Source organism: Microtus oregoni, unplaced genomic scaffold, assembly GCF_018167655.1.
Source record: "Microtus oregoni isolate MIOR12 unplaced genomic scaffold, Mior012 000036F_ref0000092, whole genome shotgun sequence".
Lineage (NCBI taxonomy): Eukaryota > Metazoa > Chordata > Mammalia > Rodentia > Cricetidae > Microtus > Microtus oregoni.
In genome coordinates, this window is record NW_024543095.1 from 11,683,069 (window position 1) to 11,708,667 (window position 25,599).

Below are 25,599 nucleotides of genomic sequence, written 5' to 3' on the forward strand. Positions count from 1 at the left end.
TTTGATCGTTCTTTCTTGGTTTCCCAGGGTATTATGTACGTATTTACTCATTTCTTCAAATTTTTGGTTATACTTCTCATCCATTTCTATAAGGGCATTTTTCACATGTTGTTTAAGGGACTCTACTGCTTTCAAAAAGTCAATTTTTTCCACTTCTTCTGTGTTAGGGTGTTGGAGACCTTCTGTTGTAAGATCATTGGGTTCTGGTGTTTTCATGTTGTTTTTCAGATTATTGAGTGAATTCTTTCCTTGACACCTGCCCATCTCCTCCTATCGATGCTATCTAAGGGGTCTGTTAAAACTGATTCAGGTTTCCCTGCTGGCCAGGGGCTCCTCTTAAAAAATGCCCTTGCTCTGTTTCCTGGTTCCTGCCGGGGGGCCAAGATCCCTCTCACCCTTCAGAAGGGTCTTCAGGAATAGGATCCGGCTCCTCCTTTGCCAGGGACCTCCCCAACCGTATGCCTACCTCTTTGGTTTAATTGTAGTGGGGCGATCTGTTCTCGGTGTTTCGTGTTTCACGCGGTCCCTGCAGCCTGCTTCTGCTGCTGGGATGGTTCCCGCCACCAGCAGCCTGTGTCCTCTGCTGCCGCTCAGGTCCCAGCCGGTTCCAGCCTGTCCCAGTTGGTCCCCGCCAGCTGCGCTGGGCGTCCTCCCTCAATTTTTGTTCTTGAATGAAGAGGAGCAACTATTGAGTTGGCCCCTACTGTGTTATCTGTGCCTCATTATAGTGATGTTTGCAGTGTATGGTAGCCTTTCCTTGTCCATTCTTTCTCTGTAACTGGAGGGGATAGATACCAGCTATCTTATTATTTGGACCATACAGATCTTTCTATTGAATGACTCTTCAAAACAATCATGTTGGGTGGATTTAAATCACAGTCATACCGGATTCATTTTCTTCTCATCCACTCCCCGAGGCTCTCTTTCAAGCATGAGAGGGGGAAATTGTTGTGTTTTCAAAGACAAAACACTAAGGCTTGATTAGAATCAGACACTAATAAGTAGAAGCCAAAGTACTTGGCATTTAAAAAGTAATAATTGTCGTGAAATCGGAGAAACCACAAAAGCTAGCATTCATGGCACATTTTTCTTTTCAAACCATTAGAAATATCGGTGTAACATGAGCGGAAAGCTCCTTTATGGTTTTTTTTTTCTTACAAAATGCCCCCAATCCTTAAGTGAAGGACTGTGAGACCATTCAGGTTTTCCTGTCTTGCTGTGTGTCCCCACAGGAAGTCCCTACCTCCAGGAACTGGTCCTTTATCCTTTTACACGAATCGCCGGGTGGTTTTCACATCACAGGAGCACAATATAATGCTATTATTTTGCAAGTTCATGCATAATGTCCTCATACATTGGGCTTATTAAATGTTCCTTTTTCAATAAAGTTATTGTAAGTCAAATTGTGTGCTTCCCACAGCCAGAAAGAAGAATGGCAGGAGGGAGTTGCTGAAGGCCTCATGGTTGATGTCCTTTACTGGTCCTTCATTGAACTTCTATCTTCTACTGTCAGACTTGTCCTACAGAGGCTTCTAGGGAGAACCATGTGAAGATGTGAGATGCGGGGCTTCTCTTCCTCCTCTTCAAGAGACGAGGGTTGTTGATTCTGGAGTATCTTTCAGCAGGTTGACTTTGCAGTTTATGGAAGTGACAGGAGTCAAGGAGTTGGGGGCCTTACTTCATTGAATTCTTACCTGATTGTGTGACCTTGGGTAAGTCATTGAGTCTCTCCGGATCCAGATTAGTTCATTTGTAGACAGAGAGCTCGGGCGTGAGGAGAACCTGTCCAGGTCCTTTTCAGCATTTGCTGTCCTGAGGATAGCATGCCTAGACAACACAGCTTAATCAGCTTGGTAGAGTGCCAGGACGTGAAAAGGTCACCTTTCTGGAGGAGCAGGTGTTAGGACAAGCCAGTGTAAGGACCTTTCCCTCTTTTCCAATTCTTCACCACGTGGCTATGCTTTTACTCTTTTCAGTGTGATATGCTTTCTCTAATTTTCTTTTTCGTTTCACAATGGAATTAAGGGAGAAATCAGGACTTTTTTTTTCTGTACTTTTTCAACATTTGCATGTTGCGGCCACAATGTTTGGCCCTGGGTTGGAAGTATTCAGTCGTCTTATTTTCTCCTCCTTCGTGCATTTCACAGGGACTGGAATCAGTGAGACACACGTGCTTTTAGGCAATAGAGTTTGAGTGTATTCTTAATGGAGAATATACTTCAGAAAATGTCATAGTATGTACAAGTCAGAATTTGCCTTACCAGTTCATTTCAAATGTCTTTGAAGAACTTTTGAAAAGATTTTGATGAAAGAAAGAAATTCATTGTCTTTTATTGCTATAGGGAAAATTTGAGGTTGATTTTCTTCTTTGCTGACTGAGGGTATTTCATTTGCATAATCTACGTGAAATCAAAGAGAAGTCCACAATTATGCCTCATTTTGCTCCAGAGTTTTAGTGGCGTGCTTTCTGAGTCTAATAGCTAATGCGTTAAATACCTGGAAGTTATATTTGATCAACTTTAATTCACATTATGAATCTTGATTATTCATTTCAATTTCTTCCTTTCTCCTTTGAATGATATTTCTAGGTAGTTTGCCGAACATTGTAATCGGCATAATAGTTAATTTCACTGAAAGTCCTACTTAGAGAAATTGAACATGATATCTTTTTGCTCAAACCCATTTCTTTGCGTAGATGGAAGACACACCACCAGCAGCAAACCTTCTTGAGTTAGCAGAGGCAACTGCTGATCTGCAGTTCATCCTGACACTTGACACGACATCCTGACACTGTTTGGCTTGTTTGTTCTTAAATCCTTCCTGCCCAAGCAGACACAAGATGGACAAACCAATATCCTGAAGTGGCCGCATCAGGGTCTGATTGGTTGTCACTGAGAGAGGCACTGTGTGACTCTCCTGGTGGCCTCAGGAGACATGCTGTGTGAGTTCGACTCCCAGTAGCCACCCTCTGTGCATGGTGAACATACTGCCTCACCTCTGACTTGTTAAAAGTGTTAAGGTCATTTGAAAGTCTTACTTCAGGGTTGTTAAAATCAAGACAGATGAATCTTTCCCAAACAAGCTAACCAAACTGCATGTAAAGGTGTTGGGTAAGACATGGAAGAGAGATCTGTCCAGAAGGATGAAGGCGAGAGCCATGCATGTTGAATTTCATGCTGAGAGCACGTTGGTCTTCACTTTGTTTCGTGATTTCTGAATATGTTTCTTAGGATTTTTTTTTATTCTGTGGGGATATTTGTTTCTTTGAGAGGAGGAAGCATATAAAATCCACAGAAGATAACGAAGTAGGTAACTCTGACCTGTCATGATCGTATGATGAAGAATGCATCGCTGGGAGAATAGAAATGGTGCCTTAGCCCACAAAGTACCCTTTCACGTAATTCAAAATATTTCTTACAAAGATAGGAAGGAGACACGTTCTATGACTAAGCATGTGTGCTTGGGAGGAATAGGGGTGGAGCTGCTGGCAATTACTGTGGGTGTACTGTGGAGAACGTGTCTCTAGTAGAGTGAGGGAACCCTGGGCACTAGGAACTGGACCTTGGTCCTGGGACAATGGCAAGTTATCCAAAGCACTGTAGGCCCAGGTCCTCATTCTTACAGTGAAGAGTCAAGCATCATACTTTCTAAGTGTTTTCAAACTCTAACATTCTAGGATTTTACCGGTGGCATTGGAAAGTCAAGAGTGAGCTCCCCAAGTCCATCTTTCTATGCATCAAAGTTGGTTTGATCTCACTGGAAGGATGGATTTGCTCAACACCTTGCTCATGCTTCTGCCTTCTGAAACAGAAAGTGCTAAATCTGATTTTTGCACAACGACTCATAGTATCGTGTGATATGATGATCAATATCTAAGTTCCCCTCAAGGGATGTGTGGGGCTATGGAGGACTGGTGGCCTTAAGACTTAATGACCCAGCCTGTGCTTTGAAAAATGATTGTGCTTATTCTGATTATTTTTTTTGTTTTACGCTGGCTGCTTTGATCAATATGATCTCCTTATTTCTATTGACTACTTCTGGCCATCCCTCTTTATAGTCCCCCTCTCCTCTAATGGGCAAGAACTAGTAACCATTGTAAATACAGCTGATGTTTCCTGAAATTACTGTGTGTAGTCCCAGGTGACATTTCAGGAGTCACTTCTGCCAGTGAAGACTTACAGAGCTCCTTACCATTGCCTGAAGCTTAGCTTTGGAGGTATTTTTTTTTCTGTGTTGCAACACGTATTAAGTATCAAGGCCTATGTTACTTATGATATGAAGCTTGTGGCTTTCCTCCGAGAGGATATAAAGAGGAAATCTAGCCAAATCTGAGGGACTATGAGAGGCCTAAGGCATACAAAGAAGCCGTGGAGAGGGCAGGCCTAGAGGATCTGCTAGTGTCCGGATGATTGACAGGCATGGTCAGATCTCATTTGTGGGTCATCCCACATAATCACCTTGGCTTGCTCCTCACCACCTTGGTAAGATATGTGCAAAGGGGGAATTGGTAGTTGTGAAGGTTAAATTAGGAACCCATGGTGCAGCCCTTCCAACTCCCTGTTCTTCTGATCCTCGGGGCTCCTTGCAATAATTAAGAGAATTTAAATTGTTTATTCACTTTTTTGTTTATTTACAAACAAAACCCACCCTATTAGCTTGCAGACTACATTATGTCCATTCTAGCATAAATTTTGTTGCTGACTAATTTACAGTTGTTTAATCTGCAGAGCTGGCAATTTTTGGAATCCTCCTACCTCCTCCCTCATGGTCTCATCTCACCCATCCAACGACAGAGCTATTTTAGGATATGGAAGTCATATTAAACATATCATTGGGTATCTTAGCTTTTTCTGAAAGTTTTAAAAGAAAAAAAAAAGTAAGGCTGGTCTTCTGCAGAATTCTCCTCTTGTTTTTTGCATGCCCATACCTAAGAAGCAACACAGCTTGCAGTTAGACATGATGCTTGCTGGGACCACACCCTTTTCTCGGAGAAGGGAGCTCATCAAGAATTGAATGTTGGAGTCTGGAGCATCTAGTCATCTCTGTGGCTGTAGCTTCATCTACCATATGTTTTTGCTGTTGTTGTTTTTTTGTTTTGTAGTTCATGAGGGTGAATGGAGAAGTATTTGGGAGAGCTGAGAGGCGACTAGCCATTCGGGAACTAGAACCTTCCATACTGCCCATGCTAAGCTTGTTGGAGCTGTGCGTCCTCTCATTCAATACAATCAATGTGGCTGATCATGTGTTGGAAGACATTACTGGCCGGTCAGAGGCTGCAGCCTCCCCGTGACCTAGTTACTAATCTTAGTAAACTCAGCAATGTGGAGCGCCTTCTCTCCAGCAGAATTTTCTGCCTCTACCAACCCTTATCTGAAGAATGTCTCTGGGCCTGGAGGACTAGCCTTATCTAAAAGCTGTCACTAAAACCAGATGCCGGATTCATTCTTAGTTTGACCCATGGGACAGATCCCTGCTAAGAAGACTTTTTCTAGGAGCACTGATATAGGACCAACTGCCATGTAGTAGGCCTTGTGATAGGAGCATGCCGTTTAATGACGTTACAGTTTGTCCCAGGCTCCCCGATCCTATATATTCTTTATATTCTGGAATAAAACTGAGCTGATTCTCTGAACTCTGTCTCCCGGAGGTCTGTCTCCATTTGTGCTCTCTGGCCACATACAAACCTTTCTGTCACCTCTTCTGCCTCTTTCCCTTCTTGACCTTGTGGCCGACAGGCAGAAAGGGAAAGAGGACCCCACAATGATGGATAGGCAACTCCTAATGCTCACTTCCTACTCAATGGAGAAACACTACCTTTGGGCTGGAGGAACGGCTCAGTGGGTGAAGTGCTTGCCCAGAATGGGTGGCATGTACCTGTAATCCAAATACAGCGTTGGAGTGGCAGAGACAGGAGGGTGCCCAGGGCTTGCTGATTTCCAGGCTCAGTTAGAACCCTGGTTTCAAAAAAGTAAAGTAGAGAGCAGTTGAGGAAAACACTTTGCCTCAACCTCTGGCCTCCACATGTGCACCACCCATATGCGTGTGTGCGCGCACACACACACAAATACACACACACACACTCAAAAACACTCATATACATACAAAAAGAAAAGGAACTATAAACACTTTCTTAATTAAACAGAAGACTCTGGGATTGCAGTCCAGGTAGCAGCGTAGCCTGCCTTGTTTATTCTAAGGCTCAGGATTGACTTCTTCTGTATTGATTGCGACTGATAATCACGCAGTCTATTGGGCTGTTTCTAATTATTTTAGCTATCTTAATTATTGGATTGTGCATGATCTGTTTTGTTCAAATAATTTCTCAGTGAAAAGGATTGGAGCAGCTCAAGAGCACAGGCATCTACCTAATTCCTGGCTGCCTTTGCCTCCAGCCCTTCGTGTCATGTTAAATGAATCATTTTGCTCCCCTGCTTTTCCTTCTTCTCCCTACGAGCAAAAAGAGGATAGCATTTATCTTGTAGCTTGCAATTTCGAGTAATTAAATATCAGGCGCTATCAAAACATAAATTGTGGATATCAGTTTGATAGGATCATCTGTGCTGACTTCGTGTACTTTGGATTTATTATTTTTTGATTTAAATTTATAAATATATGCTTTGTGTAGGGATTGCAAAAAAAAAACTGCAAAGAAGGATCAAAAATCATCTATAATCCCTAACTTAGTTCTACAAATCTGTTAAAAGATTTGCTTTCATCCTGTCTTCATGCACATATACAAACACATATTTGAGATAACATGAAATATACTGTCTCACAACCGGCAGTAAGTCTCAAGGATTGTAGAGTTTTAACCTATTTTTTCTATCCGCATAGTGTTTTAGTGTGTGGATGCCCTGCTGCCCAGTTAGCTCATCTTCCTGACTCCCTTATCTCCTCCTGGAATCTCTTCCACCAGCTGACAGAATCAGCTCTCTTAGATAAATTTGATATATCACTCTGAGTCTAGAGTCTTCTGTCACTCCTGCTAACCTGGGAGAGTTTTGGCCGTGGGGGAGAAATCTTCTGTCTGGCGTCCACTGACATTCTCTCTTTGCTCCACCCCACCCCTTACTCCAGGATTGTCAGTTGGGATAAACACCTCCTACCTCTGAACGTCGCCTTGGCATTTCATCTGTCTGGAAGCTCCTTCCTTCTGCCACCTGCCTGTCTCCTGAGGGCATCCAGCCCCCGCACCCCCTACACACACTGGCGACCTTTCCTGGCAGCTCTCTGGTGGCCCTGTTTGTATCTCTATCGCGTATGCTACTGCTGGCCACCCTCAATCCATTCTCCATAGACTAAAGGAAAATGGCTTTGACTTACGTGCTAAAAATCACTCTCTGATCGTGACTTCTAGTTCACAGTCTGGGGCCACAACGTCTCAACCTGGACATCAGACTATTCCGCACTTAATCTCAGTCCATCTCTCCCAGTGCCCCTCTTGTTCTCTTCACCCCAGGCCTGCAGGCCTTCCTGTTCCAGGCCAGAGCTGCTCTCCCATTGGCAGCCCTTGAGCGAGTGTGCCCTTACTGTTTAGGATTGACTCTGTCATCCCAGGAGCCTTAGCCTGCCCCAACTGCCTTCGGCATTCCCCCTGACTCAGGTACCCTGTTCTCTGATTCCATAGCCCTGCATACTTTTCTTTTATGCTAGAGCTGACATTTTACATCTCTTTGTGCTATTGTGTCACGAAGCTTGTGCCCTTCATTGGGCCGCAGACTCTTCAAGGGAGAGCTCGTGTTTGTTTATGTTCAGTTTGTATGTGGAACAGGACTGAAGGCGCTGGAGAGGTGACATCACAGGGTTCATAACTCAAGTTAGACAAGCACTTCAACTCCCAAGGGAGGCGCCACAAGACTTGTTAGATTAGACCAAATGGATTCAATTAAAGGCGGTCACAAACATGAAGTGCCTAGAGTCTAGGAGACCTTTGACTTATCAGCCGTTTTTATGATTAAGATTCAGAATTGCTTTGATGGGGATCCCAAGTGAGGATATAAGGGGGCTACAGCCCATTGTCTACAGCCCTAGATACCCAAGATAGGATGGCAATGTGGAATGGAGCAAACCTGTCCGGGTTCTGCTTTGAGAAATGACAGACTTCCTAGTGAGCATCTTGTAAAGCCCGAGTTGGTTTGCCCACCTGCAGTTTTGCACCTTTGGCAGCTGACCAGGTTACTGTGGGTTTCGTTCCACTCCCTATTGTTTTGAGTTGGGAACTCTATGGCTCAGGGTGGTCTTGAACTTGCTACGTAGACAAGGATGACCTTGAACTTCTGATCCTCCTCCCGCCACCTCCCGGTGCTGGGATTACAGGTTTATGCTCTCACATCCAGTATTTTTTTTACAGTTGATGCAGTGCTGAGGGTTGAACCCAGGGCCTCGTGTATGCTAGACAAGCACTCTACCAACTGAACCACATCTGCAGCCCCACTATGGGTCTTAACCAAGTGATACATCCGGACGCTCGGAGCATCCACAGATTTCTCGTTTGCACACTTGCGTCTTGGCAATGGGGTGTGCACTCAGAGACCTATTGTCTCAAATACAGTCTGTCCACAGCAGGCTGGGGTGTGGGGATGTACAGCCACTGGCCAGAGCACCTCAGAGAACCATGTTTAACTTCAGCAGGAAGTCAGCTGATGCTCACTCTTTGGAAAACTCGGGTACTTCTGAGCCCTGAGGGAGAAACAGAGGCAAGTACTTCCCTCCCAGCACAGGGCTCTTGAGCTGCTCTGCTAGGAGTCATGAGGCCGGTGGGATGCCCTAGAACACTGGCTAGCTAGCCCCAGGCTTTGAAAAGCAAACAGACTCAAATCAAAATCATCTGGTAACAGAATAATCCATAAAGGATGTTGCTGTGTTGCTAGAGAGATTTGAAGGGGGAAAAAAAAGTCCTTAGAATTTTCTTAAATTAGGTTTTTCTTTTAATTACCTACTTATCCTTCAGAAACTTGGAGCGTCCCCATTCCTTATCAACATATTCCTTGTCAATTATGCACAGGCTCGGGCTTATGGTGCCGAGGGTGATGCTTTAAGTACTCGGCAGCTGGAAATGTTTCCCCCTGGGCTGAGGGGAGTGAGAGGAATGTTGATGTGCTGAGCAGCCTCGCTGCTGAGGGGAGCCAACAGAGCAAGGCGCCTGGAGGCAGGGAGCCAGGCTGAGGGGGTTGAAGTCTGGGCTGGGGATGTGTGTGTGGGGGGGGCAGAGTTGTTGATGATGGGAGGATGGGGGCTGGGTGCAAATCTTTTGACTTTCATGATCCTGATGAACTGTGCTTACTGGCTGGTTCTTAACATCCTCTCCTTCAAATAGCTAACGTAAGGATGCTAAGCAAAACTGCTTATTGGCACATTTTTTTTCTGCCCATGCTTGATTGGCTACATCATGCCGCTTGACGGAAGATTAATGCCGGGAACATTGTGTGGGTACGCTCTGATGAAATGTAAGGGGAAAGGCAGTGGCGTGTGTGTGTGTGTGTGTGTGTGTGTGTGTAAAACTATGAGATGCAATGTGTAGACTGAGGTACCCGTCTGGATTGTTTCCAAGATATCGCGTCCTGTGTCCTCTCTTTGTCCTTGGTTAGGCGATGTGTATGTCTTTGTTAGGACTAGATGTAATAAGGCCAGGGGGTAAACACAAAGAGATCATGGTTCACCTTCATGTTGGCCTTGGAACTGCACCAAAAGTCCATTTAGGCTCAAGCACTTGGTCGTTTGGATTGTCTGAGTTATGTGGATAGGTGAGCGATTATAGAATGGGAAGGGTGGCTATCCAGTTTGAGAGCGTCCAGTCGTATGGTAGGTTTCCATCCTCATGCAAACAGAGATTCCCATATGGAATGTCTGCTTCACTTGCTCAGACTGGGAGGTGTCTCCTTACCATTGTCACATTGGGGTTTGAATACCTGCCCCCTCTCCAGTCCTATCCCGATGTGAGCTTGTGTGCTGGGTGCCCTGCAGTGATCTCGCGAGTAGTCCTTCCCTCACCTCCCCACATCCTTTCCCTTCCTAGTCATCTCTGCATCTCTTGTTCTCACTGGTCTCACTCAACCCCAGTCAGGTGCCAAGGACCTTGAAAACCCGCTCTGCCATCAGGGAAAGGTGTCTTTGCACAGCGGTTTCATTGAATTCTTTCCCTTCCTGCTTCAGCATGAGAGAGGACAGCCTCCGTCCGCGAAGCAGCCTGTGAGCAAAATGGGACCGGAGTGTAGACAGTTACGATAAAAGGAAAGCCGCATGCAGTGTGGGTCTGCCTGCTCTGCGCTGTCCACTTAGAAGAATTAGCTGGGCACGAGGAGATACAGTCCTAGTGATTCCTATCTGGTTGCGGCTGCTCAGACAGTCTTGGAGGCAGATGGAAGGACCAACTTGTTATCGTGACCGAGAGGCAACTTTAGGGAGTCACTGGGCAGGTTATTTAACTTCTCCAAGCCTCAGTGTCCCCCTTAAAACAGTAGTAATGGAGCCAGTCACAAAGAAATGGGGATAGAGCTCCATGCACGGAGCCTGCCATGTAGGAAGCGCTTGGGAAATTCTTACCGTCACTGTTTGTGCAGCCATGAGCAGCCATTCCTAGTGTTCCATGCCTGGTCCCCTTATTTGTGAGAGTGGGAGGGAGCTTGTCTGCCACATCATGTGGCAGGGCTGGTGAGAAAGCCCTCTGAGAAGAGCGTAACATGCTATGTAATGAATAAAAGCATGGTTGCTATTCTCCTGCACCCTTGCGGCCACCATTCCGATGTGCTCAGAAGTGTGCTTGTCAGGCTGTGGGTTGATGTAGTGACTTATAGATGTGTGTGGAGTCATTTGGAAGAAGCACAGAACATAGGGAACTAACAAAAACCGCCAAAGCCAGAGGCCCGGGTCTCTGATTGTTGCTTCCTGCTGCTGCCACTAATGGTTTCAGGGTTTGGCCTCTTAACTGTCAGGCTCCTGCCATTGGAAGGGATAGCATCTGGCCTCATCTTGATGACAGACTCCTGGTAAAATGTTATTATCCCTTTACTTCTTTTCCCCTGGGTTCTGCCAGACAATCTCTCTACCAGAGAGTGGGCTGAAGAAGTACAAAGAAATTCAGATATCAGCTTTACTTGAGTATTGCTTAGAAAAAAAATTGAAAATATTGCTTAAAATCAATTTATATGTAGTTTTTAAAAAATTGATTTCAACAATCCACAAAAGCCCAAGAGTACATTTCTGTCGATTATAAACCAACTATATAATAAACTGTCTTTTTAAAGTAGTTTAATGGACTCCTAATACATATTTATAGGGCACAGTGTGACATTTCAACATAGATATACAATGTGGAGTGATCAGATAGGGTAATCATGCCCTTGTGTTAGGGACATTCACCATCCTCTCCATTGGCTATTTTGAAATCATTAATTGCTGCTAACCATGGTTATCCTACTGTGTTCTGGAATGCTTGTAGGTATTCCTTTTATATCCACCACTGAGCCTGTTAACCTGTTGACTATCTTTGTTCCACCTTATTCTCCCATATACCCTTTGATAACCGTGTGTGTGTGTGTGTGTGTGTGTGTGTGTATTTTGCATATGTATGAACAAGTACATGCATATGTGGAGACCAGAGTTAAATGCCAAGTATCTTCTCCATCTTATTCTTTGAGATAGAGTCTCTCATTGAACCTGGACCTTCTGATTGGCTAGAGCCGATTGACCAGCTAATCAGACATGGGGAGACTCCTGTCTCTGCCTCCCACTCTTGGGGGTGACAGATGAGCATGGCCAAGCCTGTTATTTTTTTTTCTTAATGTGGATTCTGGGGACTGAACCCAGGTCCTCATGCTTTCTTGACCGTACTTTACACACTGAGCTATCTCCTACCTTTGTTCGGTAGACTTTCTTTAGATCATAAAGGCTGGCTTTAAGTGGGCTTCCCGTTTCCATGTCTCTTGATAGGTGCCTGCGACACACACGTTATAAATCTTGTAGTCCATCAGGTGCTGAAAGGGACAAGAGAACATTGTTCACCGTAGCAAATATTCATAAGTTATTTTTGTGATGTGAGTAGAGTGACTGCCCCCTGACTTTATTTTCATAAATTAGCTATATTGAATGTTGTTTCCTCACCTCCAGAAACAGAAGTGATTAGTCAATTTGGTTTTATGCAGGCTTTATTTCATAAAGGAAGCAAACATCAAAAAAATACAGCTCAACTAGAAAGATTCCATCAAGACACATGGGAAAGAGCAGCAGCACACTGCTTTGGGGTGTCTTTCTGCGGAACACTGCCAGCCTGGGCTAAAACATGTAGCCTTTTTCTGTTCAGTCGCTCTTGTTCGCATATTGGGAAATTACTAAAGCCTTGGGTTCATTGGTCATTCTGAGGTAGGAATTCTTGTTCTCTTCTTGCCTCCTTCTCTCCCCTCCATTTCCCACTTCTGGTTTAGTTTCACTTCATTAACTTTTAGTCTTTGTGGTACCAACTTCCCGAGTCAGGCAGTAAAGGGCGTTTGCAAAATCAATCTTTGTTGAATTAATGAGTAAATGAACAAGTGAAGGATAAATGATGTAATGATTGACTTTTGAATGCCAATGGTAATGATTGATATGCAAACAGAAAGTAGAGTGGAAATTTCCATGGGGATATGGGAGGGATAGGTAGGAAGGATTTGTTTAATAGGTAGGATCTCGGTTTGTAAGCTGAGAAGGGTGTGGTGCCAATGGCTGCAAAGCAATATGCGTGTTCTCAGCACTAGTGAGTGGTACATGTCTTAAAGTCATCAAGGGAGAATGACTCAATAAGATGGCAGAATCAGATGTCTTCATTGTAAACCAAAAATCAGCTTCCCTTGTGGAGAAAAAAATAGACATTTCTCTGGGGAAAATAAATTAGCCTGATTTTATGGGATTTAAAAATGGCCAACAGTCTTAGGACTTTCCCTTTAAGAGGAAAATCAGTAGAGAGAGCACAGGAAGGTCTGAAGGATGTTTGAAGTCTGTCAGTGGTGAAGGCCATTCTCTGAAGCCAATCGATAAAGGCTGGAAGAGGGGACAGCTCTAGAAACACATGAACAAATTTAAATGTAATACTTTAAAAGGAAAAAAAAATATTCAGGATCTAGCCCTGGTTAGATGGAGATTGATGAATTACCTGACAAAGAATTCAAATAATTGGCAACCAAGCTCAATTAAACAGAGAAAACAACACTGAACCAAACAACAAGTCTAACGAAGTTACAGGCCATGATTCTAAAGAACAATATAGTGGCAGAACTGTAAAAGTTGGCTAGACAGCTGCCCCCACAGTCATTAGGTCATGTGGAAGAGTGGCAGGCATTTGTACGCATGTCATTTTGAAGCTACAGCCATGAGAACGTAAAGAGAAAGGAAAGAGAAGAAAGCAGAGGACACCATTGTGGCATGTGGGGTTCCATCAAACAGAGTGAGATTTGCACCATGAAAATCCAATTTAAAAAAAAAACAGAAAGGAAGAGAAACCTTATTAAAGAAATAATGACAGGGGTTAGATTTTGGACTCAAAGTAGGCCAAGAGCACTGGCTTCTCTTTCCAAGGACCCAGGTTCAATTCTCAGCACAAATATGGTAGCTCAGAACCATTTGTAACTCTAGTTGTCGGGGATCTGATGACCTCTACTGGCCACAGTGCAGACAACAAGCGCATAAGTGGTGCACAGGAATACAGACATACAAACAAGACAGCCATGCACATAAAATAATAATAAATAATAAATTTAAAAATAATTAATGACAGGAAACTTCGTAAATCTGGGACTAGAGATATTGCTTAGTGGTTAAGAGAACACACTACTCTTATAGAGTCTGAAGTTTGGTGCCCAGCATCCAAGTTGGATAGCTTACAGCTACCAGTAACTCCAGATCCATGGTGATCTGTCGCCTCTAACTTTTGAGGGCACCTTCACTCACATTCAATTGCACATTCTGTACTTCCATCAGATAAAATAATCTGCAATGAAAAAAAATCATAAGAAATGAGGTCACTGTCTGATGATAGAAGAGTCAGTTCTTCAAGAGAACCTAACAATTAAAAATACACACACACACACACACACACACACACACACCTGATATTGGAGTGTCTGACTTTATAAAGCAAATATCAATAGCACTAAAGAAAGAAATAGGTAGCCAGCTATTCAGTAATAGTAGGGTCCTTGCATACATCACTTTCAACAGTGAGCAGATCATCCAGACAGAAAATCAATGAAGAAGCAGCATATGTGAACAACACTGCAGGCCAAATGAGCCTAACAGACAGATATGGAACTTCTAATCCAATGGTAGCAGAATAGGCGTTCTTCCTGAGCACCCGGGAGACATGCTTCCAGGCCAGTAACATGATCAGCTATGCAACGAATCTTAAGAAAATTCTGTAAAGTGATATGATATTATCTTTTGTAACTACAGTATTAAGAAATTAGAAATCAATAATAGGGCAAAAGAGGAAAATTTGCCCCCCAAAGGTAGAAAATCAATGTATAAAAATCAGTCGCATTCTTTGCACTATAACTACACCATCTGTAACGGAGAAAATGAAAAGACCCCACTTAAAATTGCATGAAAAATGAGAAAACATTAAATTTAACCAAAGAGGTAAAATATCCGTACACTAAAAATTGTAAAACATCAACCAAATTGAAAAGCATAAATAAAATGGACGTTTGTCCCACATTCATGGATTTGAAGATTGATTTTGACAAATTCTCCAAAAGTGACCTTGAGGCTTGATGCAGTTCCTGTCAATGTTCCAGTACTTTCTACAGAAGTAGAAAGAAGTTCTGACAAGGCAAACCAACAAAAGGAAAAGAGCCCAAAAGAAGACACAAGAATCAGAGACCCGCTCATTCACATATTCAAGAGTTCCATGAAAAAGAAATACTAAACTGGAAGCTATAACATATGTGCAGAGGTCCTTCAATGTGATAGTTTTTGCTTTATTTTATTTTTATTTTGTTATGACTTGTTATTATCACTTAGAGGCCTGTTCTCTTCTAATGAGAGATGTATAGGGAGTGGATCCAGATCCAGATGGGAGGGGAAGGGAGATGGAAATGGGAGGAGCAGAAGAAGAAGAAACTATAATCAGAATACGTTGTGTGAGAAAATCTGTTTTCAATAAAAGGAGAAAAAAGAAATATATTCTAACGTATTTCCCCAAATTAATAAATACTTATTTCCCCTCCTTTCTTCTCAAAAAAAAGAAAGAAAGAAAGAAAGAAAGAAAGAAAGAAAGAAAGAAGTTCTGACATTAGTTTGGAACAACAAGAGACTCTGAAGAACAAAGATGGGGGGGCATCACACTTCTTGATTTTAAATTATATTATAAAGCTATAGTAATCAGACTATGTGGCTGGTCCTAGAATAAAAACAGGCTCATAGATCACTGGGGCAGAATAAAGAGCCCACATACAAATCTACAATCATATGTACAACTGACCTTGCACAAGGCTGCCAAGAATGGGAATGGGGGAAAGATGCTTTTTAAGAAAAAAAAATAATGTAGAAAAAACTGGATACCTATAGGTGAAAGAATAAAATAGAATGTCTTCGTTGTATGAAAAAAAATCAACTCAAAACAGGTTAAAGAGTTAAGAGCTCAAAACTATGGAACTTGATAGTTGGCTCAGTGTTGAAGAGCAGTGCTTCTCTTACAGAGGATCTGGGTTCGATTGCCAGCACACACATGCTAACAACATCTACAGCTTCAGTTCAATGGGATCTGTCACCTTCTTCTTGTGCATGGTGCACAAGTATACATGTGGGCAAACAGTCATACAATTAAACAAACAAGATCTCAAACTGCAAACTGCCCGAAGAAAACAAAACTTCTTGATGTTTGGTCTATGCAGTGATTTTTCAGATATGAAACCAAAAACACAGGCAATGTGAGCAAAAATAAAAGTAAAAAAATAAAAAGCAAACACCTCCTATCAACAAAGAAAAACAGTCAGCATAGAACTGTTGAAAGATTTTTAATTACACTTGCGTAAAGATATGTCATGCTGGTTTAATAGAAAGCTAAGCAAATGGACAATACGTATGCAGGAGGTGTAGGCAGAACTTCCAGACAGAGGGGGCTCTGAAAAGAAGAAAGGGGGAGTCGCCAGCCAGATGTGGAGAAAGCAGGATGGGCAGTACAGAGTGAAGGTAATCAAGCCACATAAAGAATGCAGATTAAAAGATATGGGTTCATTTACGTTATAAGAACTAGTTAGGAACAAGCCTAAGCTAAGGCCGAGCTTTTATAATTAATAAGTCTCTGTGTCATTATCTAGGAGCTGACTGGCAGGACAGAGAAAGACTTGGCAAGGGAGAAAATGTTTTCAAATGCCTGGAGATGTTAATATCCCAAATGTATATGGAATCAGAAAATTCAGTAGCAAATGAAGTTGTATAAAAGGCAAGCATATGTATAAAAACGTGATTAACATGACTAACCAACCATTGGGAAAGTGGAGTCAAAACCACGAGATAGCAGCGTGTCATGCCTATTAAGATGGCATTTGAAAATAAGAGACATACGTTGGGAAGGGTGCACAGAAAAGGGAACATTGGGAAAGTAAGTTGGGGTACAGCCATGAAGGAAAACAAAAGAGATCACTCAAAACTTTATTTTACCTAGAAGAACTTGAGATTTCCAAGTGATGTTTACTCATATTTTTTTGCAGTTGTTCAGGATAACTGCGATATAGAGACAGTGTGGATGTCCACCAATAGATAAGTGGATATGGGATGTATTTATGTAGCCCTAAAGAAGAAGGAACTCTTGCCATTTTCAAAAACTTAATGGACCTGTGAGATGCGCTATGTGAAAGAAGTCAGACAGGACAGATGTGGTGGTGCACGATCCCACTTCCGTGTTGAACTCAGAATTATCATATCCAGGTAGGCGTGGTGGTACACGCCTTTAATCCCAGGCAGAGGGAGGTGGATCTCTGTGAATTTGAGGTCAGCCTGATCTACGGAATGGGTGCCAGGACAGGCTCCAAAGCTACACAGAGAAACCCTGTCTCAAAAACCAAAAAACAAAGCAAAAACAAAAACAAAATAACAAACCAACCAAACAAAAAAACTCAGACTAATCAAATTCCTAGAGCCGAAAGGAGATCTGTGTCTCTTGGAGTTGGTAGCAGGGAAAATGAGACACATGTGAGGGGCATATGTTTGTGGCGTGAATAGGGCGGGTGACATGTTCAGCCATAAAATGAATCTTAACAAAAGTAAGATTTAGCTTGGAACACCAGCCACACAGGCAACTCGGGCAGAAAGAGTGGGGCTAAGCAGACTAAACATCTGTCAACAAAGGAAAACAGTCGGCATAAAGCAACCCATACAAAGGGAGAAACGTGAGAATGAAATTTTGTTGTCTTCTGTAACCACAGTGACATGAAACTACAAATCAATATCAGGAAGAAAATAGGAAAACTTGCCGAAAAATGTTTTAGGATAGAAAAATCCACGTGTAAAAATCAATTCTGTTTCCCTATACTAACAACAAACCATCTAGACCAGGAAGCAATCCCACTTACAGACGCATCAAAAAGAATGAAATACTCACCATGCACAATGAATAGGTTTCTGTGGGGATTTATACAGCCAAATACACTGGGAAACCGTACTATACTGTATACTTGTGAGAGAGTAGATCCTGAAAGTTATCAGTTCTCTCTCTCTCTCCTCTCTCTCTCTCTCTCTCTCTCTCTCTCTCTCCAGGTTGCTGTGAATTTATGGATATGCTAAATGACTTGGTTGTGGTTATTTCACAATTGTATATGGATGTCAAAACATCAAGTTATGTATCTTTAATATATTCAACAAAACAATGAAGACAGTGAATTCTATGCTACAGTATTTTACATAATAAGCATACCTGGGAAAATCCAGCAATTGCTACTTGACCACTTATTTTCTCTTAAACACTACAGTAGGAATGAAACTTTTAAAAAAAAATGCTGCAGTCCCTGCTCACACCCTGATGTTTCTTCTAAAGAGAGTCGGCGGACAGGGACCTTTACAAAACGTGGCCTATTGGCTCATTGGGTCCTAATGATGGTTCTGGGGATGTTGGTGACCTCCTGTTGCACAAATAAGGAAATACATGCTTGAATGTTTGAATCTCTTGCTGTGACGTCACAGTTGGTTCAAAGCTACTGTCTGGCTTATACACATGCTACTGCTTACACACACACACATAGTGAATGCGCGCCCAAGCTCCTTCTAGTATTTTGAGCATAATGTTGCAACCTTGTATTTTAAAAACAAACAAACAAACAAACAAAAAAACACTGATATTTACAGTAACTTGAAAAGTTATGCTGGAGAGGGAAGAAAGCTTAGATTTGCCCGAATGCTGGTGTCCTCAGTCCAGAACAGTGGTTCTCAACCTTCCTGATGCTGTGACCTTTTAATGCACTTCTTCAGTTGTGCTGACCCCCAGCCATTAAATTATTTCGTTGCTATTATTATGAATCATAATGTAAATATCTGATCTGAGACCCCAAGGGGTAGCGACCCAGAGGTTGAGAGCCACTGGTCCAGGAGTTTGTAAGTTCAGGGGGACATCAGTAACACCGCTGAACACAGGCACTATTCAGACAGCGTCCGATTTGACTTTACTGACCTCTCTGAGGGCCATGTGTTGTGACCAGTGGTGACTGCTGGCCTATCTTCAGCATGGAAAAACACTCCAGCTCGGGCTGAGCATCATCTGAGCTGCTGCCTATATTCAGTTCTACCTGAGGCTCAGGGGAAGAAATCAGAGGGTGGGGTGTGGTTCTTTGCTCGGCCTCCTCTTTAAGGATGTCCCCTGTCACACACCTTGCTTTCTCAGAGCTGGGGAGAAAGGAGAGGACTCTTGTGGGTTTTGTTCTCCTGTGAGAGAAGGAGGGAAAGGAGAAGGCAGGCTGAGGAAAATATTAGCTAGGCCTGAAGTCTCTTATCAGCCACACAGAATCATATACTCTTTAGCCTCAAATCCTAAATGCCCGCCAAGTCCCTCACCATGATGGTTCTGAGAAGCTGGGAGTCCCTGGTCTTTTGTTGTTGATAGTAGGTTTTTGTGTTGTTGTTTGTTTGTTTTTGACAGGGTCACATTATGCAGCTCTGGCTGGTCTAGAAACTACTATGAGCAGACTAGACCAGACTGGCCGCCAACTCAGATGCTAGAATGGAAGGCCTCGGCCACCATACCCAGCTCGTTTTTTGTGGACTTTACTGTAGACACAATGTAATAGCAGCCCTAAAGACACTTTAGACCTGAGCCAGCATGCCCGTGGCCACCTGCCACCCCAGAACTGTGTTATTCTTCTTTGGTCACTTGCTGTGCTGAGTTAATTTCTAAACTCTTCACCATTCTTCACCCTTCTTCTCTCTCCACCATGATAACCATCGGCCACGCGAGATGTTGAGCACGTGAAATGAAGCTCATCTAGGAGGCGATGTATTGTAGAGAGCAAAAAGCACAGCGAGTCTGAAGACTTACTCGCCAAAAATCATATCAAAATAGCATTAAAGTTTTTCAAGGAAAAATGTTCAAAGTATTGATTATGTGTTTAAAATACTAAATGTTGCTGGGAATGGACTTCAGTTGGTAGGTGTTTACCTGGTATTCACAAAGTGCTGGGCCAGATTCCCAGCACAATGTAAAACTAGGCATGATCTTTCATGCTGGTCATCCCAGCACTTGAGAGATGCAAACAGGAGGGTCAGAAGTTCAAGATCACCCTCTGTTACATAAGAAGTTCTGCTTGAGCTTGGGCTGTATGAGACCCTGTGTATGTGTGTGTGTGTGTGTGTGTGTGTGTGTGTGAGTGTGTTTGTGTGTATATGTATGTGTAATATTTATATGTTTATATATATAATATCAAAGTTAAAGTCCTCAGTTTACTTTTTAATATGATTATTAGGAAACTTGAAATGGTACGGGACTTGCATTGCGTTTCCCCAGGGTGATGGTGATTTACCGCTTCTGTTTGTACTTCCTTTCAGTATGCAGGCCGGGAGGGTTTGCCCTCTAGACTGTATCTTCAGCTGGCTGAGGCTCTCAAAGTCAGTAGAAGCCACTGAGCTTAGGGCCGCACTTGATAAAGGAAGCGACGAGGGAAAACGTTTCTTTCATCTTCTTAGCACCTGCTCGGCTCTTAGAAGAAATCTCTCCGACCAAAACACGGCTGCTGCCCTGGCTTGTGACCCAAGGGTCGACCTCCCCCTTTAAACCGGGGTGTGTGCTGACAGGGCCTGTGTGAAACAAAGAGTCCTTTGCTCTCTGTTCACGGACCGCTTACAGAATTCCAAGTTGTCCTTAGATGTTTTAGGAACAGTGCACGCTGCCCTGACCTGTCGGCGAGAGAGTCTGAGGTTTTGGAGGTATTGCTGATGCTGGTACTCTTTCAAGGTTGTCGTTGACACTGCCCCATTCTGACAGTGAAGCCATATCCTCTGTGCACAAGGAAGTTGACTCCCTGGCCTATCAGCAAAGAACAAAGGCAAAAGAGCCAAGGGGCGAGCAGAGGAGACAGAGCTGGGATTCTTGTCTCTTCCCAGGCAGAGGCCTGGAGGGCCAGCTAGGTGTGGGAGCAGATTGAAGGCGAGAGTTGTAGGAGCAGGAGGGTCACGAAAACAGGCACAGCACTGCCATGGGATACTCATAAGAAGGACAGAGGTGAGCCAGGCGGTGGTGGCGCACGCCTTTAATCCCAGCACTCGGGAGGCAGAGGCAGGCGGATCTCTGTGAGTTCGAGACCAGCCTGGTCTACAAGAGCTAGTTCCAGGACAGGCTCCAAAGCCACAGAGAAACCCTGTCTCAAAAAACAAAACAAAACAAAAAAAAAAAAAAGGACAGAGGTGGCCTCCAGGAATCATTCCCAGGTAACTGCAAGTGAGGTAGCACTGGAGAAATTTGGGTCAAGAGGAAGCCACTCATACATTCTTGGGGTGTGATACCTACGCTGGACAATGAAATGCTAGTCTCATGCACTGAGGGAGATGTTCCTCATCTTGGTTGTCAAAATTTGAAAGTCAGCATATTGGCAGAACATGAATATGTGCAAATCACTTTATTTCTAGATAGATACACATATATAATGGTAAATAAAACACTCGCAGCCACCGCTTTAAAGCAACATAAGCTTAGAGTAGTGACACGCACCTGTAAAAACACTCATGCACATAAATAAAAGTGCATAAATCTTTTTTAAAAAGCAATATAACTTCATGATACTGTAAAAGGCAGGAAAGATGCAGAAAAAAATCTCAGGTATCAGCTGGGCGATGGTGATGCACACCTTTAATCTCAACCCATGGGAGGCAGAGGCAGGTGGATTTCTGTGTTTGAGGCCATTTGACTCATTTTTTGTTTTTATTTTTATGTTTTGCTTGGGTGTATGTCTGTGCACTGTGTGTGTGCTTGGTGCCCTCAGAGGCCAGGAGAGGGCATCAGATCTTCTGGAACTGGATTTACAGACGGTTGTGGGCTACCATGTAGGTCCTCTATAAGAGCAGCCAGTCAGACACTGTAAATGATCACGTAGCAGATTAATCCAGCTGTGGCACACGTGTGGCCTGAGGTCTGAGAGAAGAGTGACATGGAGGTCTGCCCTCAGTCTCTTCAGCAATCACAGTGACAGGGATGGAGAGGAAAGCGGGAACCAATGGTTGGGTCATTGTCCGGGCAACGACTACAGGGTTCCGCTTATCTCTTTGTACACGTGGGTTAATCTGTGATGGGCATTTAGGGTGTAGCCTCCTGGTACGTGGCAGTGGTTCTGTCTAATGAATAGGAGCGCGTGCCGAGAGATGACTCATGGCCCAGCGTGGACGCTTAGGGGGTGCTTACTTTAGCCCAGAGCCTAGGCTAAGTCGCAGGGAAGGCTTTGCTTTCCCTGCAATAACACTATGAAATATTTACTGTCACGTGGCCACTTTTCCAGGGGAGGGAATTCAGACACAGGTTAAATGATTCACTAAATTAAATTAGCACAGTTGTAATTCAAACCCATGTCCTGCCCAGCTTCAAAGCCCGAATAGCGTCTCAGTGTTGATTAACCATGATTTTTTATAGCGTCTTGTGCTTGTCCTGTTTCTCCCTTATTTAACCTCTGGTATGGGGCCCTGTGACTCAGCCTGGAACTAGTTCATCTGTCAGCATCAGAGACGGTAACAATCCGCTAGGTCAAAGGCTCCGTTCCTCACCCAGGACAACGTATTTATTTATATATCTTATCCTATGATTTTTAGCATCATTAAAGTGGTTCTACTTGGCCCTGCAAGAAGCTAATTAATCACCAAATAGAGACCACGACTTGTTCTTTTCAGTCCTCTGCATGCTTTTTCCCCTCATTGTGTGATGCCATCTGGTGCTATGAGCTCATGCTTTTTGTGTCCCTTTGCAGAGCGCCAGATTCCTCCTTCCTGAACCCAGCAAGCAGGGTTGATTTCAGAGTTTGCTTGTGTGGCTTTAGAAGCCCTGGAATCTAACGCCTCCTTGTGGATTTTGCCAGTATCGTTCCTTGCCTTTGCCACAGGGGATGTCTGTCTTCATCCTCCTCCATGTAGACTATACATGAATAGCTGTACCGATCTGCTTTCCTGTTTTTAACCTTAAGGCCTTACAATGGAAGAGCTTTGGTAAGCCATTGAGCACCAGCAGGTCTTTTTCTGTGCCATTTTTGTTAGTGTAATGCACGGGCTGTGGGAAGCCAAACCTTAATAATTAAACTTACTCGAGCAAATCTGTTTGACTTTGTGCTGTGGCGGCGGAAAGGACTTAAGAGAAGGACATCAGAGGTTTTATGGCTGCTCTCTCATCCCGCCTTTGCTCACGCCTTCTCTTCTAATTCTGTCAAAGTCTGGAGTCTCTTTTTCCCCAGGGAGTGGAGCACTGGGAACATAGGACATTTTTCTTGTACACTAAGCTTGGGATGTCAGGGCTTCACCACCAGACCCGTAACCTTTGAGACCTTTGAGGGCTGCTTGTAGATCTGGTCCCTTCCTTTGCTGCCTTCTGATGCCACCTTCGGCATCCTTGGCGATTAAGTTTAGACTTACATCCCAGGAGAAGGAACTGCATCTGGGGATGTATCTGGCGCTTTCCTCCTTTCTGATCCCAGCAGAGCACCTAGCTGCCTGCCTTCTTGCTGTGCTTCACCTCCAGGGTCCTGCCTGCTACTGCCGCAGGGCAGAGGAGGGTCCGTCCTGGGAGTGTTTATGGTGGTTTAAGGAAGCATGTGGTCTCCTAAGTGCAGAAGTTGTTTTAAAGCCAGTCTCTGTGAGTCTGAAAAAGCTATTGATTTTCCCCCCAATTCTGTACCTGTTCTCCAGCATGAAACAGCTTCCAAGAGATGCAGGTGGGAAAAGCCAGGGATGCAGCCGCATAACCAGTCTAATCTCCTAATAACATGTGTAGACAGGTGTAGAAAATACAGACAGACCCCTCCACCACGAAGCAGCTTTCTCTCCAAACATGCTCATGTCGGTACTAAGTTGGAAAAATTGATTTTTCATATCGAATCGACCATATATTTTAGAATAATAACAACTGTAGAAATCTGTAGAATTAGCATGAGTTTCTAAAAGTTAAAGAATCTGAGTTTCTAAAAGCTAAAGAATTCAGTCTGTCTAACAGCACACACATTGAGACTTGCTAACTGCCTTGTACTGGGGCCTCAGGCTAATTATTTAGCCTCTGTACGCCAGACTTTTTCTATCTATTGGAAATATACCTGGAGTCATTGGTGACTATCAGTTGGATTCTTTTTGCGTGTATATGTGGGTGGACTGTGGAATGCATGTGTCTTTCGCTGTGTGGGTGTTAGTGCATGTGTGTGTGTGTGTAGAAGCCAAAGGTTGATGTTGGGTGTTGTAATTATTCTCCACTCTAGGCACTGAGGCAGAGCACCTCACTTGAACCCAGAGCTCGCCTTTTCCAATAGTTCAGCTAGTCACCTAGCACTGGGGATATCCTCTCCCTGCTTCCCACGTGGAATTGCAGATGGCTACCGCACCCAGCCAGTATTTATGTAGGCGTGAAGCAGCTGCCCCAATTATCATGCTTACGGGGCAAGCCCTTGACCTGCTGAGCCACCTCCCCAGCCCCTCAAGTGGGTTTTTGTCCAGTGGTTTTTCTGTGTGCCTGGGATGATCAGATCATTTCTATATTCTGTTCAATATATATGGAATGCTGCATGAACTGAATTTTGTATAGTAAGCCAATTTGTATTCCTGAGAGATATCTCATTTGGTCATGATGCATGACTTTCTAAATTGTTGCCAAGCTGAGATTGCTAGGATTGGGAAGGAATTTTGCATAAAAAATATTAAAGAATGTTACATATTTTCTGGGACTGGGGAGTTAACTCACATGGTAAGTACTGGTTAGGGTATGAAGACCCAAGTTTGATCTGTAGAACCCATGCTTTTTGTTTGTTTGTTTTACAATAAAAATAAAAAAAGAGCTGGGTGGGATGGTGAAGGCTGGGGTGGTGAAGGCTGGGATGGTGAAGGTGGTGATGGTGAAGGCTGGGATGGTGCAGGCTAGGATGATGAAAACTGGGATGGTGAAGGCTGGGATGGTGCCGGTTGAGATCCCAGCACTTGGAATGTGGAACCAGGTTGGTCCCTGGAGACTTGTAGGCTGGTCAGTCTAGCTAGTTGACTTAGTGAGTTCCAGGCCAGTGAGAGGTTCTGTGTGTGTGTGTGTGTGTGTGTGTGTGTGTGTGTGTGAGAGAGAGAGAGAGAGAGAGAGAGAGAGAGAGAGAGAGAGAGAGAATATGAGGGAGGAAGAGGAGAGGGGGTGGAGGGAGGGAGAGAGGGAGGAAAGGAAGGGATGAAGACAGAAGGAAGGAAGTAGGGAGGACAAAACGGCAGGTAGTACCTGAGGAGTCTCACCCAAGGCTGTTCTCTGATCTCACACATGCATGCACACTTATGTACTCATGTTTGCACCCACACATAGATTCCTTTCTTGTGATGTATTGGTTTCTGAAGAACTAGGAGGCATTTTCTCCACTTCCATTTGATTTTTTTTTTAAACTTTTATGAGTCTGAGAATTGCTGATTCTTCTTTAAGCATTTGGTAAAACTCACCAGCTGTCTTGGGCTTTTCCTTACAGGACATGTTTTACCAAGTTAATTACAAACTCCCTTCTTTTTCTTATTATAGATATAGTCAGATTAGATTACCTATTGCCTCGAGTTAGCCTTTGAGTGTGTGCCTTCCTAGGAATTTCTTTTGTCCAATCTAGTATTAGTGTTTGGCAGGTCTCTCCAGTATTTATTTCTGTAAGATTAACCTCTTTTCACTATCTGATTTCTTTCTTTTTTACTTCCTGGGTGCCTCGCCACTAGAGATGAATTTGTATCTATGAGCATTCTCCAGTGAACAGCTGCTTGGGTTAAAGGCTGTCATATGCTCATGCTGCTTTTAAAGTCACTTTAATGAGATGCGTTTACTCAAACAACTGGTCATGATGACTGAGCTGAGAGAAGTATGTTTTGTTCGTTGCTGCGCTTTAGGAGAAGAACAATGCTGTTCATAGGATTCAGAAGACTTTAGGAGAGCAGACACATAAAGTCATTCAATGAACGCATTGG

The 25,599-nt window shown here is 43.5% G+C and overlaps 1 protein-coding gene across 1 annotated transcript in view; it reads left to right on the plus strand.

Annotated features, from left to right (window-relative positions):
* The window catches only part of Tmem178a (transmembrane protein 178A), a 63,587-nt gene that overhangs the window by 21,398 nt on the left and 16,590 nt on the right, over nucleotides 1-25,599 (plus strand). The window lies entirely within an intron of this gene.